General features: G+C 35.9%; 1 long non-coding RNA gene across 5 annotated transcripts in view; it reads left to right on the forward strand.

Annotated features, from left to right (window-relative positions):
* LOC140602819 (uncharacterized) overlaps positions 1-16,415 on the forward strand; it is a 173,428-nt gene that overhangs the window by 45,720 nt on the left and 111,293 nt on the right. For all 5 annotated transcript variants that reach the window (XR_012005742.1, XR_012005744.1, XR_012005743.1 and 2 more), the window contains one exon: positions 11,819-11,961. This is a non-coding gene — a long non-coding RNA (uncharacterized lncRNA). The remainder of the gene's footprint in view (positions 1-11,818; positions 11,962-16,415) is intronic.

The raw sequence follows: 16,415 nt of genomic DNA on the forward strand, positions 1-16,415 counted from the left end.
GGAATATTGGGGGCAGAGGACTCAGGGTCATACTGAATTGTATTAAACCTAGTTCTGAGCTCACTGTGAACCTCAGCTTTTCCATTTGCAAAATGGGGTAATCATACCTTCTCCACGGGCTGGTTGTCAGATGACCTGAAATATTGTATGTAAAGAGACCATCATAGTGCCTGAAGGAGAGGCACTTAACATTGGCTTTTATTACCACCATCTCTGTTTTTATAGTGTCTGCCCCTCTGCCATCACATCGTATCCTCTGTGGAACTCTTGCCTATGAAGTCTTGAGGCAAGCACCTATGGATTTGAGCTTTGAGATCCAAGGATTTTGGATTAGGAAAATGAGACCCTTGAAGGCCAGAAACAGGGAATCATGGGATCACATTTCTGAGGACTGAGGGTCCTTGGAACTATGAGGCATTTTGTTTCACCACTTTATGGAGGTATAGTTTTCCAACTATGTCTTAAGGATACTCGTAAATTAAAGTCCTCGTTAAGCAAAAGCATAGCTCAATGGTAAGAGAAGAAAACCAGTGATCAGAAGAAAAGAAAAACCCTATCATGTGACTAAATACATGGTTTTAATAGAAACAAACCATTTTTCCCCAAGTAGTTTTCTGGATATTGTAGCAGATATCAGAAAACCATACAGATTTGGCACCTAGTTTATGTTCAACATACATTTGCTGAACGAGAAAACAAACAAAAATTGATAAAAAAAACTCTTCCCTTGATTAAATGCAATTGGGAAAGTCCCCTTAGAAATAGTAGTTTATAAGAGGTAGGCAGATTAGTTAATAGTTTTGTATTTTATTGATTTTGGCAAGTATTAGAAGTCTGTACTAATTGTCTGGTCAATCCAAGAGTACATAGGCGGTAACTCTTTGCAGAGAAAAAACATCACTATCTTACTCAATTAAAAATTTTCAGAGCTATTCTGTCCCAAATTTAGCATTCTAATCTACGATGACAATGTAATACCTGAATGGACTAACAGAATTGCATTCTATTATCATGCAGTCCTCGTTGTCTGGTGCTTTAATCAGAAGAATGTGTTACCTTGCAAAAAGAAGCATTACCCATTGGCTTTAGGAAGTTCTCCAAACATGATTAATTCATTCATAGCTTTTAAAATGTTATGTTGAGTTGTCCTTTAGTTTGTGATTTAAAATTCTTATCGAATTTTATCCTGGTTAAAAGTCATTTTCTCATGAAAGAAAAATGTGAAATGCTTAATGGCCTCACGTCTCTTCGTTCCACGATCTCATATGACCATGGAGTTCAGATAAGGTTTAATTTGGTTGGGTAATTATTTAGAAAATGCAAAGTGTTTAAGCACACACAATAAAAAAGATGGACCTTCAGGAAACCTACAGAACATCTAGTCCAAACCTGCATTTCAGGAACTAGAAAACTGAAGAACAGGAGGAATGAGTGATTGGTTCAAGGCTGTTTACCTTGACTGGTAAAAAACAACTTTTTCTACCAAATTGTGATGTTTTATCTTTAGGGTTACTTCTCTTTCAGAGAAGCAGATTTTTTTTTTTTTTTTTTAGAGAAGCAGATTTATTTAAATTTATTCATATTCTTAACCTTGACTTTGTCATATTTGTTTCTTTGTTAGTATGTTTACCTCCTTTTACTTAATTGATTGGCCTCCTTGTCTTTCCACGACCTATGAACATTCTAACATGAAATGTTTTAAAGAAGGAACGGAAATATCAATAGTTATTTAGGAGAAGGGTTAACATCTGATATCCATCGGTCTGTTGTTAACAAGACCAGACTGGGCTTTGTTCCACCCCTAGTAACCAGTCCTTAGATCTTCCTCTAGTCTTCCTAAAATACCATACAATACTAATGCAATGATAGAATAGCATTGTTTTCATGTGCATTTATCCTTAAAATTCTCCCAATATTTCATCTGTAACTGAGGTTCCTTTCCTTGATAGTCATTAAATAGAAATACAAACACTTTTTATTGCTATAGATATAGGTTATCTGTATCTGTATAATCCCTCTATTTTATATGCAGCACCCCCTTTAGAGAAACAGAACAAACATATGGTAGATAAAATGACTTATATGTTTGATAACCAAACAAATCAGTCATGAAGTGGGAAAATGGGTGATAAACATTAGTAGATTCTATCTTACTCAGATAAAATCGAGCCTCTTTGTCTTTCTACTGTGTCTGACAATTTTTGTCGTGATGATAATTGACTGAAGCTCAGTTTATTTTTGTTAAATAAGTCATTTCCCTAAGTAATATAGTTTATGGCAAATATGGTAGAGTCATTAAAAAACATAACAGAGACACTAAATTGTTGCTTGCCTTTATCACAAACAAAAATGCCATGACAATGATGTCTCTCTTGTTCCATATCACTCCATCTAGGGAAGTCTCAGTTTGGCATTTAAAAATGATTATTTAGGATTTTTTGATATGCGCTCTTACTTAAAAAGATAAGTGTAACATGATACCTGCCATTTGAATGCTCTTGGCTTCAGTTTCAACTAAAATTAATGGGTTGATATTTAGATATTCCTAAAGTTACTTCCAGTTGTAAAAGTCAGATTCTATTATTTAGTTATAACAAATGACACCATCCCTCCTTGTTGAAATACATGTATGTATGTGTTCAGGAGTTCTTACAGTACTGATTTATTCATTCAGATTTTACCAAGTGTGTACTACTTTCCTGACAATTTCATGCATGGGTATAAATCAAGGATAGGCAAACTATGGTCCCCAGACCGAATGTTCTTGCTGCCTATTTTTTGAATAAAGATTTTTAGAACCTTGCCATACAATTTTGGGTGCCTGCATATGGCTGCTTTCACATTACGGTGCAGAGTTAACTAGTTTAAGAGAGCTTATGACTCACAAATATTTACTATCTGATCTTTTACAGGAAAAAGTTGCAAATGTATGTATATACTCATATACTTTAGGTACATACTCATTTTATTGAGTCTGTCACAGATTTTTTTTAAAGATTTTATTTATTTATTCATGAGAGACACAGAGAGGCAGAGACACAGGTACAGGGAGAAGCAGTCTCTCTGTGGGAAGCCTGATGCGGGACTCAATTCCAGGACCCTGGGATCACAATCTGAGCCAAAGGCAGGTGCTCAACCACTGAGCCACCCAGGTGTCCCTGTCACAGATTTTTATTGAGTGCACTATAATCATTTTTGTTGTAGGTGTTGCTCTTGAGTGTGTGTGTGTGTGTGTGTGTGTGTGTGTGTGTGAGAGAGAGAGAGAGAGAGAGATGTTTGGTCTTCCTGGCACCTTTGTTTTGTCCATTTTTTTCAACCTATTTTTCTGTTCCATGCTAATATTTCTATTGATTTTACATTATGTAAACAATTGGTAACTGGTCATTGAACTTAAAAGCTAGTAATGTATGGGTAACTGTCCTGATGCTATTTAAAGATGACTCTGAATTAGCTTAAATAAAATTTGTATTTAAAAAAAAATTTTTTTAAAATTTATGATAGTCACAGAGAGAGAGAGAGAGAGAGAGGCAGAGACACAGGCAGAGGGAGAAGCAGGCTCCATGCACCGGGAGCCCGACGGTGGGACTCGATTCCGGGTCTCCAGGATCACGCCCTGGGCCAAAGGCAGGTGCCAAACCGCTGCGCCACCCAGGGATCCCCAAAATTTGTATTTTTGTCCATGAAAACACTGTCAGTGGCTTGAAGAGGTGTTCCCAGTTCCAAGCAGTTGTTTAGACTACTTCTTTATCGTTAAGATCACAAGATAATATAGAAGTTATAATTTGTCATAGATTATTTTTACATTGAAATTTACAGTAGTTCTGGTAGACTGAATAGTGGGTCCTGTTTGATACAATAGATGATATATGACTGCTTTTTTTCTCTCTAAAATGGCCTTTTCTGAAAGGAGAAAAAAATGAGTGGGAAATATCAGAAAGGGAGACAGAACATGAGAGACTCCTAACTCTGGGAAACGAACTAGGGGTGGGGGAAGGGGAGTTGGGCAGGGGGTGGGGGTGGCTGGGTGACGGGCACTGAAGGAGGCACTTGATGGGATGAGCACTGGGTGTTATTTTATATGTTGGCAAATCGAACACCAATAAAAAATAAATGTACAAAGAAAAAAAATTGAAAAGAGATAAAAAAAATAAAATAAAATGGCCTTTTCATTTAAGGACGATTGTCCATTTTCTCCTTGCTTTTGTTCCTCCATTTGGTGTGGTGGAAGGAGAGGAGAATGGAGAAAAAAAAGAGAAGATGGCAGGAGCCATCCCATCTGAGATGCATGAGGAAAGGCTCTGCTTTAGTTCACATTTAGGTCTGATAGTTGCTTAGACTCCACGGTTCCCCTCATCTCCTCAGGAAATTAGACTTGATACAATTTTTACAGTTGACTGTATTATATGAGAGGATGATTAATGAAGATGACATTTACCCTGATTGTTGTGCTCTTTAAAAAGATATTCTCTACGAAGAGCTTGCTTTTCTAAGCTCCAGATGGAGACGACATTCTTTGGGGGAAGAAATCGAGTTGAAGTCTGTTTCACTAACCACATTTCCAGGTACCAGATTACTATCCTGGTGCTTCCTGTCAGGCTCGTCAGAAGAGATATGGTTTCTTTGAAGTACAGCACTCATCAGTTTCTGAGCACTGAATTACATGGTGCCCCCACTCCCCCATCTCTCCCTCTTTATAAAGTTCACCGAAGACACAAACATTCTGAATTGTTTGAAAAATGCCAGGAAACTTTTGTTGGAGAAGCTTCAAAGGTTTCAGTTGGGTCCTAAAATGGTGGATCAGGACATGAATATCTAAAAGCAGATAGTGTTTACATCCCACAAAGTTAACCTTTCAGGTCATACGAGCAGAAGGACTAACCCACTGCTCTACTCTTTCAGGGATTTTGATATTCTTGTCTCTTGGAAGTGGCATTCAGCTGTGTTGCTAATCACCATCAGATATCAAAACCTTAAATCTGTTTGGGAGTTACTGGAAGCTAAGTGGGCCAGAAATCATGCTAACCTAATTGCAGTGTGGTCTTCTAAATATAGATGTCAATGTCGATTTTGTACCAGGGGGCGTGGTAGTCTAGAAAAGGAACTTGTCTCAATTTCCTCCCTGGATGAGCAACTACCCTGGTTGCTAGGCCCAGACAGGATGTATTTGTTAATTAGTTAATTATTGAGTTTCTCTTACACAGCGACCATTGTCTGTGTTCTCATGGAGCTCACAGTCTAAGTGAGCCTGGTCTGAATCCTTTGTAGGCAGGACAGATCTACAGAACTTGAGAACCCCAGACTATGCTATCCAGTAAGATCTAAAAAATAGTTTTGAGGGGCAAAAACGTGAAAAAGAAATTTGAGGAAGATAGTACAAATGAGGTAAGACCAAGAAGCAGAATGTAGGTATGAGATCACAAGACCATACCAGAGTTATCAGCCATTATGGCAGCGTTTGGGTTGGACAATAGGATAGAGAGATGGGACAGGATCTGGGGCCAGTGGAGGTGTGTGTGTGCGTGTGTGTGTAGAGAGAAAGATCTTTCAGGGCACTGAACTGTCTGGGAAGAACTCACCTTCTTATTAATAGAGAATAATCCAGGGGGAAAGCCTCTGAAATAAAATGCGGACTCAATCACAGTAAACTGTAAGGAAATGGAAATGGTCTTATTACTTTTAAGTCTTTGTTGTCATATCTCAATTTGAGATATCAAAATTATTGTCCAATAGCAACCTGTTATGAATAATCTTAAGAATACATGCCATGGGGACACCTGGGTGGCTCAGCAGTTGAGCATCTGCCTTTGGCTCAGGTTGTTATCCTGAGGTCTCAGGATCGAGTCCCACGACGGGCTCCCTGCATGGAGCCTACTTTTCCCTCTGCCTGTGTCTCTGTCTCTTTCTCTCTGTGTCTCTCACGAGTAGATAAATAAAATCTTTTTTAAAAAAGAATACATGCCATGGATTTGTAATTAGAACATAATGTGTTTTCATACTCATTATTGCATGGAAGTTACTTTAAAATGGTTTGTGCCCACTCAGGTAAAATGTTTGCCTTGTGATTGCATTTAGACAATTGCTTAGTTAGGCCTTTCCTGTGTGTTGTGAAAAAAAAAAAAAATCAACTTTCTTTTAATGCTTTAAGTACATGATCACAAATCTCAAGTTACTAGGGTTCGACATGAGCCGCCTTTAGAAACAGTTGTTTGCCATTCTAAAATAGGAGAAATGACATTTCTTTTCTGTTCTATTAATTGTTAGTTACCATCAGGATCATCTTATTAGAATGAAAAATTATGGATCCACAAGATTATGATGTGATATGATATGATATTATGTATCAAAATAAATTTAGAAAGCTACTACTCAGTATTAGGATCTGCTGAGAATATAAAGGGTGTCAAGGAGAAGACATGTCTCTTTAAGGAGATGCATGCATTTCCTCAAACACATTTTCTTATTGTTATAACCTGGATGAATCTGATTACAAAAGAATTTCACCAGACACAATTAAAATTTATTTTATCACTTAAAGCTGTCATTTAATTAATGAGGTGCTTTGTAATTGAGGGTGTTTGAGACCTAAGAAAACATGGCTCTTAAGATTCTTAGACATTTTCATATTTTAAAATAATTTGCCCTTTTGGATTTATCTAATTTCGGACCAGAAGTCTGCAAAGCTTTCCCTTCTAACCCTGGTAAAGCAATCTGGTAAAATCTATTTTAAAACCACTTTTGCTTGGCTATTTTATGCCCGTTCAGTTTCTTTTCCGGCTTCTGACAGGAATGGTCACCATTTTTCTTAATTTCTTCAAACCATTCTTAAACCTTCACTGTCAAAAGATGAACTTTCAGTCTTGTTGAATAACATGGGCTCGCTCAGATTTTTTCCCAGTATCCACCACACCAAACTATGCCATGAACAATCTTTACTTCTATCAGTCCATGTAAGAAGATGACCTTTTCATCTACTCCCATCTCTTCTGTGGCTTTGCCCCTTTCTATAACACCTACCATTTCTCTGGGCTGATTCCTTCTCTTCTGATTTAGACTCTAACTCACTCTCTCATTACACAAACTAAATTAAGGAAAAAAGATACCCTTGCCCTACAGTTATTTGTTTGCAAGTTCCCTTTCCTTCTATTTATCATGAACCTCTTTAAAAAAAAAAAATAACTTCACTCACCGCTGCGCACCTCAGTGCCTGAGACATTCCTCACTGTACAGAAGTCTGAATTTACCTTTTTGTTGAAATTGCTCACAGTGATCAAGCTACTACCCCAGTTATAGCATCTGATGATCTTTCCTCAAAAGCCATACTTTTGACACCTCCAGAAGTTATATTGGTGACCTCCCTCAGACAGCTGCTACCCGTGCTTCTCATACTGGCTTATTTTCAGCATCCTCAGCACACTATTTTGAATCTATTTTTAGTTACTGGTGTATCTCAAGTTTCCATATCATCCTCTGTCTCTTTTCGCTTTAAAATTTCACCCCCTTAATACCTTCACTTAATCTCTGAAATGCCAATACTACCAAAAACATCTCTCTCTCTGTTTCCTGGATATTGTCACCTAGATGGGTACTTCAAACTCAAAGTGTCCCACTTTTTAAAGCTGGCTTTGTTCCAAATATCCAGGAACCATACTGGAGACTGCTAGTCATCATCAATTCTTCCCACTGCATTACTAACTCAATGTATCCACTGCAAATCCTCCTAATTCTACTTTAGAAATGTCTTTTCCTGATCTCTCTTCTTTTTTTTTTCCATTCTTATTACCAACTCTTTAGCCCAATTTCTCATTGTCATTAAAAAACAAAAACAAAAACATTTAATCTCCTTAGCCTGTCTCAAAGCTGTTAAAATCCTATTTCTAAACTGAAGTTTTCAGTGTATTCTCCTGGTGCTTCTCCCCCATTCTTGCCACTGTGGGGTTATATATCATTTCCTGAATAATAAGGAATAAAATGTTGAAAAGCTTACTACTTTTATGCTTTTGACTATTTTCTTTCTTCTGTTTGCTGTGCATATGTTTCCTTGGCCTGGTAAAATTCTACCTATTTATAAATTCCAATACCAGTGTCCTTTTCTTTTAAAAAACTTTGTGTGTGTATGTGTTTAGGCAGAAATAACTCCTCTCTTCTCTGTGTCTCACCTGTAGCCCCCTCCCCACCATTTTTTTTTAAGTAACGGAAACTTAGTCACCTTAGTCCTTATGAAGAGAGATTCATGAGGAAAGAGAATATGCTTTACATACCTTAACTGTTTGTATTAGCTGCCTATTGCTGTGTAACAAATTAGCCTGAAACTTAGTCACTTAAAACAATACATATTTATTATATCACAATTTATATGGGGTAGTTGCGTCTTCTCCTTTATGGTCTTTCAAAAAATTGCAACAAAAATGCCAGTCCAGGGTTTATACTTTTATCTGAAGCCTTGAATAAGAAAGGATTGACTACTGAACTATCTGAACAGCAATACAATTGTCCTTCAAATCAACAAAAGGCATGGTCTTTTAAGGCCTTTCATCAAATAAAGTTTGGTGCTGTTGTCTTTGATCTATACTTGTGTTATTGAGGCTTAGCACAAAGAGTTTGGTCTCATTCTGTGACATCCACAAGTGTTCAGAATGAGAAGTAATAGAATTATAGTAGTAACATGGCCTCTCACACTGTTTCTCTAATTTGGAATATTGCTGCTTAAGCCCCTTTATATTTGGAATATTCACATGGATTACAAACCTACCTCTTTGAAGCCTTCAGTGATCATTTAACATATAAAATGTGTGTTATATATGAGCCAATGGGATGGATTTTAATGATACTATTGCTATGATGGTTTCTGCTTCCCAGGGACTCTATCCACTGGGGAAGACATCTTAGTAAACAGATATAAAACAATTGGTAAATGTAGTAGATATTTATGAGAGAGAAACAGAAGTAATCTCTTTTTCCTTGAAGCTCTACAGTATTTCTATTATAGAGATACTGCCTTACATTACTTTTTTTAGTTAGTTTTGTATTTGTCTCATGTCTTATGTTAGTAAATTCCTGAAGAGCATGCACCTGAACATTGTTTCCCTCAAATCTCAGATTAAGGGTTTCTTTTTAGTAAATTTCCTCTCACCTCCCTTTCAATATGCTTCATGTTCCCAAAACATGGTTATATCTCCATCTGCTTCTCTAGATAATAAAATTATTTAAAAAAAAATCGAAGTGTAATTGACATGTAACATTGTTAGTTTCAGGTATCCAACACAATGATTTGATTTGTATATTTTTATCCTTCCAGTGAGTTTCAAATATGCAATACAGTATAATTAGCTATAGTCACCATGTTGTATATTACATTCCCATGACTTATTTATAACTAGAAGTTTGTAACTTTTGACCTCCTTTAGCCATTTTGCCCAGCCCTGCTCCTTTCTTGATAACCACCAATCTGTTTTTTTATTCATGAGCTTAGTTTTTTTTTAATTTATTTTACATAAAAATAAGATCATATAGTTTTTGTCTGTCTTTGTCTGACCTATTTCACTTAGTATAATCCTCTCAAGGTCCATCCATGTTGTGCAAAGGTAAGATTTCATTCTTTTTATGGCTGAATAATATTCCATTGTATATATACACCATATTGTCTTTATCCATTCATTCATTGGTGAACACTTAAATTATTTCCATATTTTGGCTATTGTAAATAATGCTGTCTAGAACATCAGAGTGCATATATATTTTTGAGTTAATATTTTCACTTTCTTCAGAAAAGTACCCAGAAGTAGAATTGCTAGATCATAAGATATTCTATTTTTAATTTTTTAACTAGCCTAATGTTTTTCATAGTAGTTACACCAATTTATATTTCCACCAACAGTGCACAAAGGTTTAGTCTTCTCACGTCCTTGCCAACACTTGTTATTATTTGTCTTTTTGATAATAGGCATTTGATAAGGTAATATCTCATTGTGGTTTTGATTTACATTTCCCTGATGATTAGTAATGTTGAGCATCTTTTCATGTGTCTGTTTGCCATCTATGTCTTTGGAAAATGTCTATTCTGGTCCTTTCTCAATTTTTAAATGAGATCGTTTTCTTTAGTATTGAGTTGTATGGATTCTTTATATATTTTAAGTGTTAGCCCCTTCTCAGATATATGATTTGCAGATATTCTCTCCCATATAGTAGGTTGCCTTTTCATTTTGTTGATGGAGACTATACATTTTTTTATGGAGAAGAATTATATTCCGTATCATTTTATCCTCAATTTTCTGGTATCGTACTAGGTCCTGGCTACTGAAAATGTGATTCTTGAAATGGCCACATTGGCCTCACCTCTAAGTTTGTTAGAAACGTAGGCACTTAGGGTCCATATTAGAACTATTAAATTAGAATATGCATGTATCAATATCTCTAGATGAGTACGTGCACATAGAATTTAATTAACACAGTGATGGAAGATATGGGGTATCATAGCACAGGATTCTTCAAATAATTTAAAGAGCCATTAATATCAGAATCTGAATCATTGAATTTGGGTTATCATGATGGTTTGGTAGTGGTAATATGGTGGTAGTGATGGTGGTTTAGAAGTTTGTAAAAATTCATGGCCCTTGGCCTCACCTCAGAATCTACCAAAAATGTAATGCTCATATTTCTGTTTAACATGTTATGCAAGTGATTTTTAGTCTTACAGACATTTGAGAAGAGTCTAGGTGAAGTGTTCAGCTTCTGGAGCCAGACTCCCTCAGTTTCCTCCTTTATAAAATGGGGTAATGACAATACCCATCTCTTTTACTTACAGAGCTGTGAGAAAGATTACATGAGTTACTATACACATTGCTTGGTGCCTAGTAATTATAGGGTAATGTTAGCTGCTAGTAGCTGTAACATATATTTAGTGTTCAACACACGAATGTCTGCCTTATAAAGTTACTGGCAATGGTAGCCACACAGTAAATATTATTTTACTCATTTATTTTCTTCTTGATTACTCCTTTGCCCAAACTATATTTTAATTGTGACTTCTTTCCTTTCTCTGTTTCTTCCTGAGACTTTCTTTTTCTTTGTACTGTTTGCATGATCCTTCATAGTGTTTAGCACAAAGAAATTCCTTAATGAATTTGGCTACATGAAACATTTGCTGATTTCAGTAATAAGAGATAAGGAGCAGCAGCGCAAAGGAAGACAATACCATGACCCTGGGAGAAGTGTGAGGAAGACAGTATATAACTAAAGGAGCATGGCTTTGTAGCTAGTTTGGAGAGATAGTCACAGTTCAACAGGCCCTTAGAGGCAGCCACATAAAATGAATTTTCACAGCCACTTACTTAGTCATAGCAACGGGATTGTTCTTAAAATCTTCTGACTTCAGTGTGCTTCCAGATAAATTTTTTCCTAAATTATTTTTAAAGCTAAAGTTTTTTCAATCCTCAAACTTTCATATTACTAAATGGTTAATTGCTTTAAAAATCAGGATTTCCAGTCAAAACAATTTGTGAGCACAGAGAAAGGAAAATTCAAGGTATGTTTTTTTTTTTTTAAATTTTATTTATTTATTCGAGAGAGAGAGAGAGAGAGAGAGGCAGAGACACAGGCAGAGGGAGAAGCAGGCTCCATGCAGGGAGCCTGACATGGGACTTGATCCTGGGATTCCAGGATCAGGCCCTGGACTGAAGGTGGCACTAAACCGCTGAGCCACCTGGGCTTCCCTTGAGGAATGTTTTGATAGAGCTTGTAGAGCAGCTTTATTAGAGTAGGAAGTTCAACTTTAATTTAATTTAATTTAATTTTTAAAAGATTTTATTTATTTATTCCCTAGAGACATACACACAGAGAGAGGCACAGACATAGACTTCAAGGAGAAGAAGGCTCCCTGAAGGGAGCCTGATGCGAGACTCAATCCCAGGACCCAGGGATCATGACATCAGCCAAAGGGAGATGCTCAACCGCTGAGCCACCCAGGTACCCCGGAAAGTTCAGCTTTAAAAGAGTAGATTGACTTAAAATATGTCTGTTTCTATCACTTCTTTATTTAAAACATTTGAATAGGTCAGTTTTGCATTTGTAAGAAATTATGAACTTTGCTCTACACCAGCAAGACCTTTTGGAGGGGCTCTTGACTACATCTCTCATGTCTTAGGATTGACTACTTAGCTCACTAGTCCAGCCAGGTCTCCTTGCCATTTCTTGAACACATTGTAGAGAAGTTACTCAGTAAATACCTGTTAAAGTTGATGGATGGATAAATGAATGATAAGTTATTGAATGGTGTGAAAATGAAATAATATTTTGATTTATTTTTTCTTTAACGCTATTCCTATGAAATCAAATTTAAATAAAATTAAAGATAAAAATGTTTGATAGTAAAAATAGTAAGCTTGATAGAGTTGGGTAGCTTTGTCTTTGGAACTATGTCATTTTTCCTGTAGATTCAGGTTCCTCTTCTATCAACTCAGGTCATAATTTCTCATTCTATAAAATAAATCTCCTTTTAATCAGTTGCCTTCAGAAAAAACATTTGCTTAAATCAGTTATTCCTTGATATTTTAGATTGAAACCTCAGCTTAATTTTCAAGAGTGACTAAATCTATACCTAAATTTATTTCAATTGGATTTTTAAAATTAATTTTGAAAATAAGGCAAAGATACCTTCTTTTTAAAATTAACTAAATTTATGGGAGGTTTGAATTGATAACTGAATAGTTATTTAAGCGTTTTTTGGTTATTTTTTTTAAATTAATTGGCTCCATATTGGCAACTTTAAATATGTCTAAACATAGAGACTTAAGCTGTAAAAAAAAAAAAAAAAAAAATCCCAGTTTAGCTTTGAATGAATCCAGAAATACCATTGAAGTATTTACTTCTACCACAAGGAAATACTTTACAATAGCCAATTTTTTTGACTGTCTTTCTTCTTAATTTATAATCCTTCTAGTAGAAGACCTGGTTTGGAAATAAGGTAAATAAAAATAATCTTTTTACTTGTTGGGCCAGCTGTTTATAAACAGATGACTCTCTATAAACACAGCAGGGCCAACACTGCTGAAGTTCAGGCTAAATGTGTGAGTCTCTAAAATTTCCCTTGCATGGCAGGCAGCTGGCCATGGCAAGGTTGTGTTTATCCACCGAATACTGTACCTACAGAAAATGTTCACATGTCACTGAAAACTTTTTTTATGCTGCTGTCCTGAAGTTGGACACCACAGATACAAATTAGTGAGACTCTGTAAGCCAGATGTTCTTACTCTGTGGTAACATTTAAGTGGTCTGTGGGTGAATGTTTGAGGGTCCTGGAAGCCTCTGAAATTGCATACTAAATTTTGGAATAATTAGAATATGTATTTTCTTGGAAGGGAGTCTATAATTATTATCAGATTCTCCAATATCTCCAATATCTCTATAATTGCTTCTGCGTCAAATGTGGTTTACTTGAATACATATATTCCTCACTAGACTTTAATTATGACCAAATATGAGACTTACTATTGAAACCCTGGTACCAAGCTCAGTACTTGGTACAGAAAAGGCAGTGTTGATGAGTAAGTGGATAAATGAATGTATGGATGAGAGAATAAATAAATGGGCTGTACCATCTGTTGCTAGCATCTAACGTCTTGTCATGTCTAAGGTCTTTCCATTCAACTTTTCCTTTGGCTTGGGGGAGGGATAATCCTCAGATTGTTTGCTCTAAGTGTTTCATGTTTTAGTCACTTAATGGAGTGTTTATGCTCCTAAAATTTCTGTAACAGAGGTAAGAATAACTTTTAGCATATTATGTAGTAAAACCATTTGAATTCTTGTTCTCATGAAAATTATCAAAGCTAATGAAGTATGACAAAGACCTCTCTAAAATTGTTCTTTTATATTTTTACATTGTTTCTTTGTAAAAGAACCATGGACTTTTTCATTTTTACCATTTTAATCCATTATTAAATTATCCATTATTAAATTGACATTTGATTTGATGTAATAAAGAACACATGTAATATAATTATTGCAAAATATTCCCAACACTCATTATTTAATTGATAGCCCAAAAATTTAATGTGGACTTGATAATAGGACTAATTGGGAACCGAAGTGCATTCTTAGGTTTTTCTTTATATTGCAATTCAAAAAATATTTATTTATTTATTTATTTATTTATTTATTTATAAGAATTTATTTATTTATTCATGAAAGAGAGAGACACACAGAGGCAGAGACACAGGCAGAGGGAGAAGCAGGCTCCATGCTGGGAGCCCCATGCAGGACTCGATCCTGAAACTCCAGGATCACACCCTGAGCGGAAGGCAGATGCTTAACCGCTGAGCCACCCAGGCATCCCTCAAAAAATATTTATAAAATAACATTTGATACTGAACTGTCTTGCCAATTCAGCGGAAACTTTGTGAGTTTGAAGAGAAGTGTGTGTGTATGCAGAGGAAAGGAAGGGTTAGAGCAAATACTTCTAATTAGAACCAGGATCGAATCCAGACTTGGAGACATTTTGATGACACATTAATTTCTTCATGATGATGTAGTAACATCAACTTTTAATTTGCCCCATTCTATTCAGCTAAGGAGATGAACCAGTTCTAACAGAGTTCCTTCTAACTAGTGTACAGACACTAATGGGGTATTGGGTATACAGAATTTCTTGGCCTAACTATATACTAAGATTCATAAATAAATTCAAGTCTTTAGGCTAAACCATCTGCCATATATGTTGCAGCTGATGTACTTAACGTGGAAAAAACAGAAATACAAATAAGTGCCATTCACATAGAAAGGAATGAGCTGTGTGCTGAAGGATTAGGTATTTTTTCTCTTTTTTAAAGATTTTATTTATTTGAGAGAGATAGCAAGCTCTAGTGGGAGAGGCAGAGGGAGAGGGAGAAGCAGACTCCCATTGAGCAAGGAGTCCATGGTGGGACTTGATCCCGGGACCCCAAGATCATGACCTCAGCCAAAGTCAGATGCTTAACTGGCTGAGCCACCCAGGTGCCCCAGCTGTTTTCTCTTAAGCTATTTTTGAATCAATCTAAATTATTACCTTTAGCCCCAGAAGATACCTTTTTCTTCTTTCAAAAGCATTGGTATAAGGCATTTTAGCATAATAATTCAGTTGTTTTCATTTATCTAAAATAGCACAAAAAGATATATCAACCAAGATTGTTAAAATATGTTAAAGCATCTGTTGTGAGTAGATTATGCCATTTCACCCACTTTGTTTCTATTATCTGTTTTATTTAAAGGCAATACAACTGAAGATCTAAATTCTTGTTTTTAGACAAAATGAATGCTTTGAATATAGAACCCACCTCTCTAAGATTTAGTGTACATTAGTGGATTTTTAAAATTATTTTTGAAAGCAATTGTGGCAAGGCATGCTGGTTCTTTGTCATAATTTGTTGGTTTGAAATCTCAATGTGAATATAAAAACTAAGCAAAAGGAATAAGATGAGACCCACAAAAACTGTTCTGCGGGAGAATATGGAGTTAGGAAGTTGGACCAGCACCCATGACAAGAGAGTCCAACTCAAAAAAATATATATACTGAACTGAAATACACAATCAGCTTTGTGAGTAAAACAATTTTTAAATTTCATGTGAGCAAGACTTTTAGCTCAGGGAGGAATGTGAGGCCTTAACTAATTCTTTCCTTTAGTTTATGAAGGAGCAAATTCAGATGAAGAAATATATGGACAATATGATTTGTCCATCCAAGGTCATATACCTATTTAGGGTATGAGCTAGAACTGGAATCCTGAATTCTTTACTCCACATCATTTCACTTTTAGTGAAAAGTTATTTCTGTTGAAGTCTATATATTAAGGCCTGTGGTAAAATACATGAAGGAAATCCTCAGAAAATTCTTCTCTAACATTGTTGCATATTAGTTTTCTAATGCATATAACATATTATCCCCAAACTTGGTTAAAACAAAAATGGTTTATCTCAAAGCTTGTGTGGATTAGGAATTCAGGTGCAAACCAGCTGGATCCTCTTGTTTAAAGGCTACCACAAAGCTGCAATATAGGTATGGGTCAGGATTGTAGTGACCTCGAGGCTCAACTGGGGGAGGATCTGCCTCTAAGCACACCTACACGGTTTCTGTAGGATTCAGTTCCTCACACGGGGCAACTGTTGCTGTCACTGGGAGGCTCCCCTCCATTCCTTGCCACAGGGCTGCTCATAATATGGCAACTTGTTTCACCAAAGTGAGCAAGCAAGATGAGCCAGAGAAAGAGCATGAGTCAGAGGGAAGTCTTTCAAACTTGCTGTATTCTCTTTATCAGTTGCAGGTCCCTAGATCAACTCATGCATCAGGGCATGAACACCAAAAGGTGAAGAGCACTAGGGCTGTTTAATTTTTTTTATTTTTTTATTCCTTTTATTTTTAAACATTTTTAAAAAAATTTTTTAAGATTTTA

The sequence above is a fragment of the Canis lupus genome, chromosome 13, assembly GCF_048164855.1.
Source record: "Canis lupus baileyi chromosome 13, mCanLup2.hap1, whole genome shotgun sequence".
Classification (NCBI taxonomy): Eukaryota; Metazoa; Chordata; class Mammalia; order Carnivora; family Canidae; genus Canis; species Canis lupus.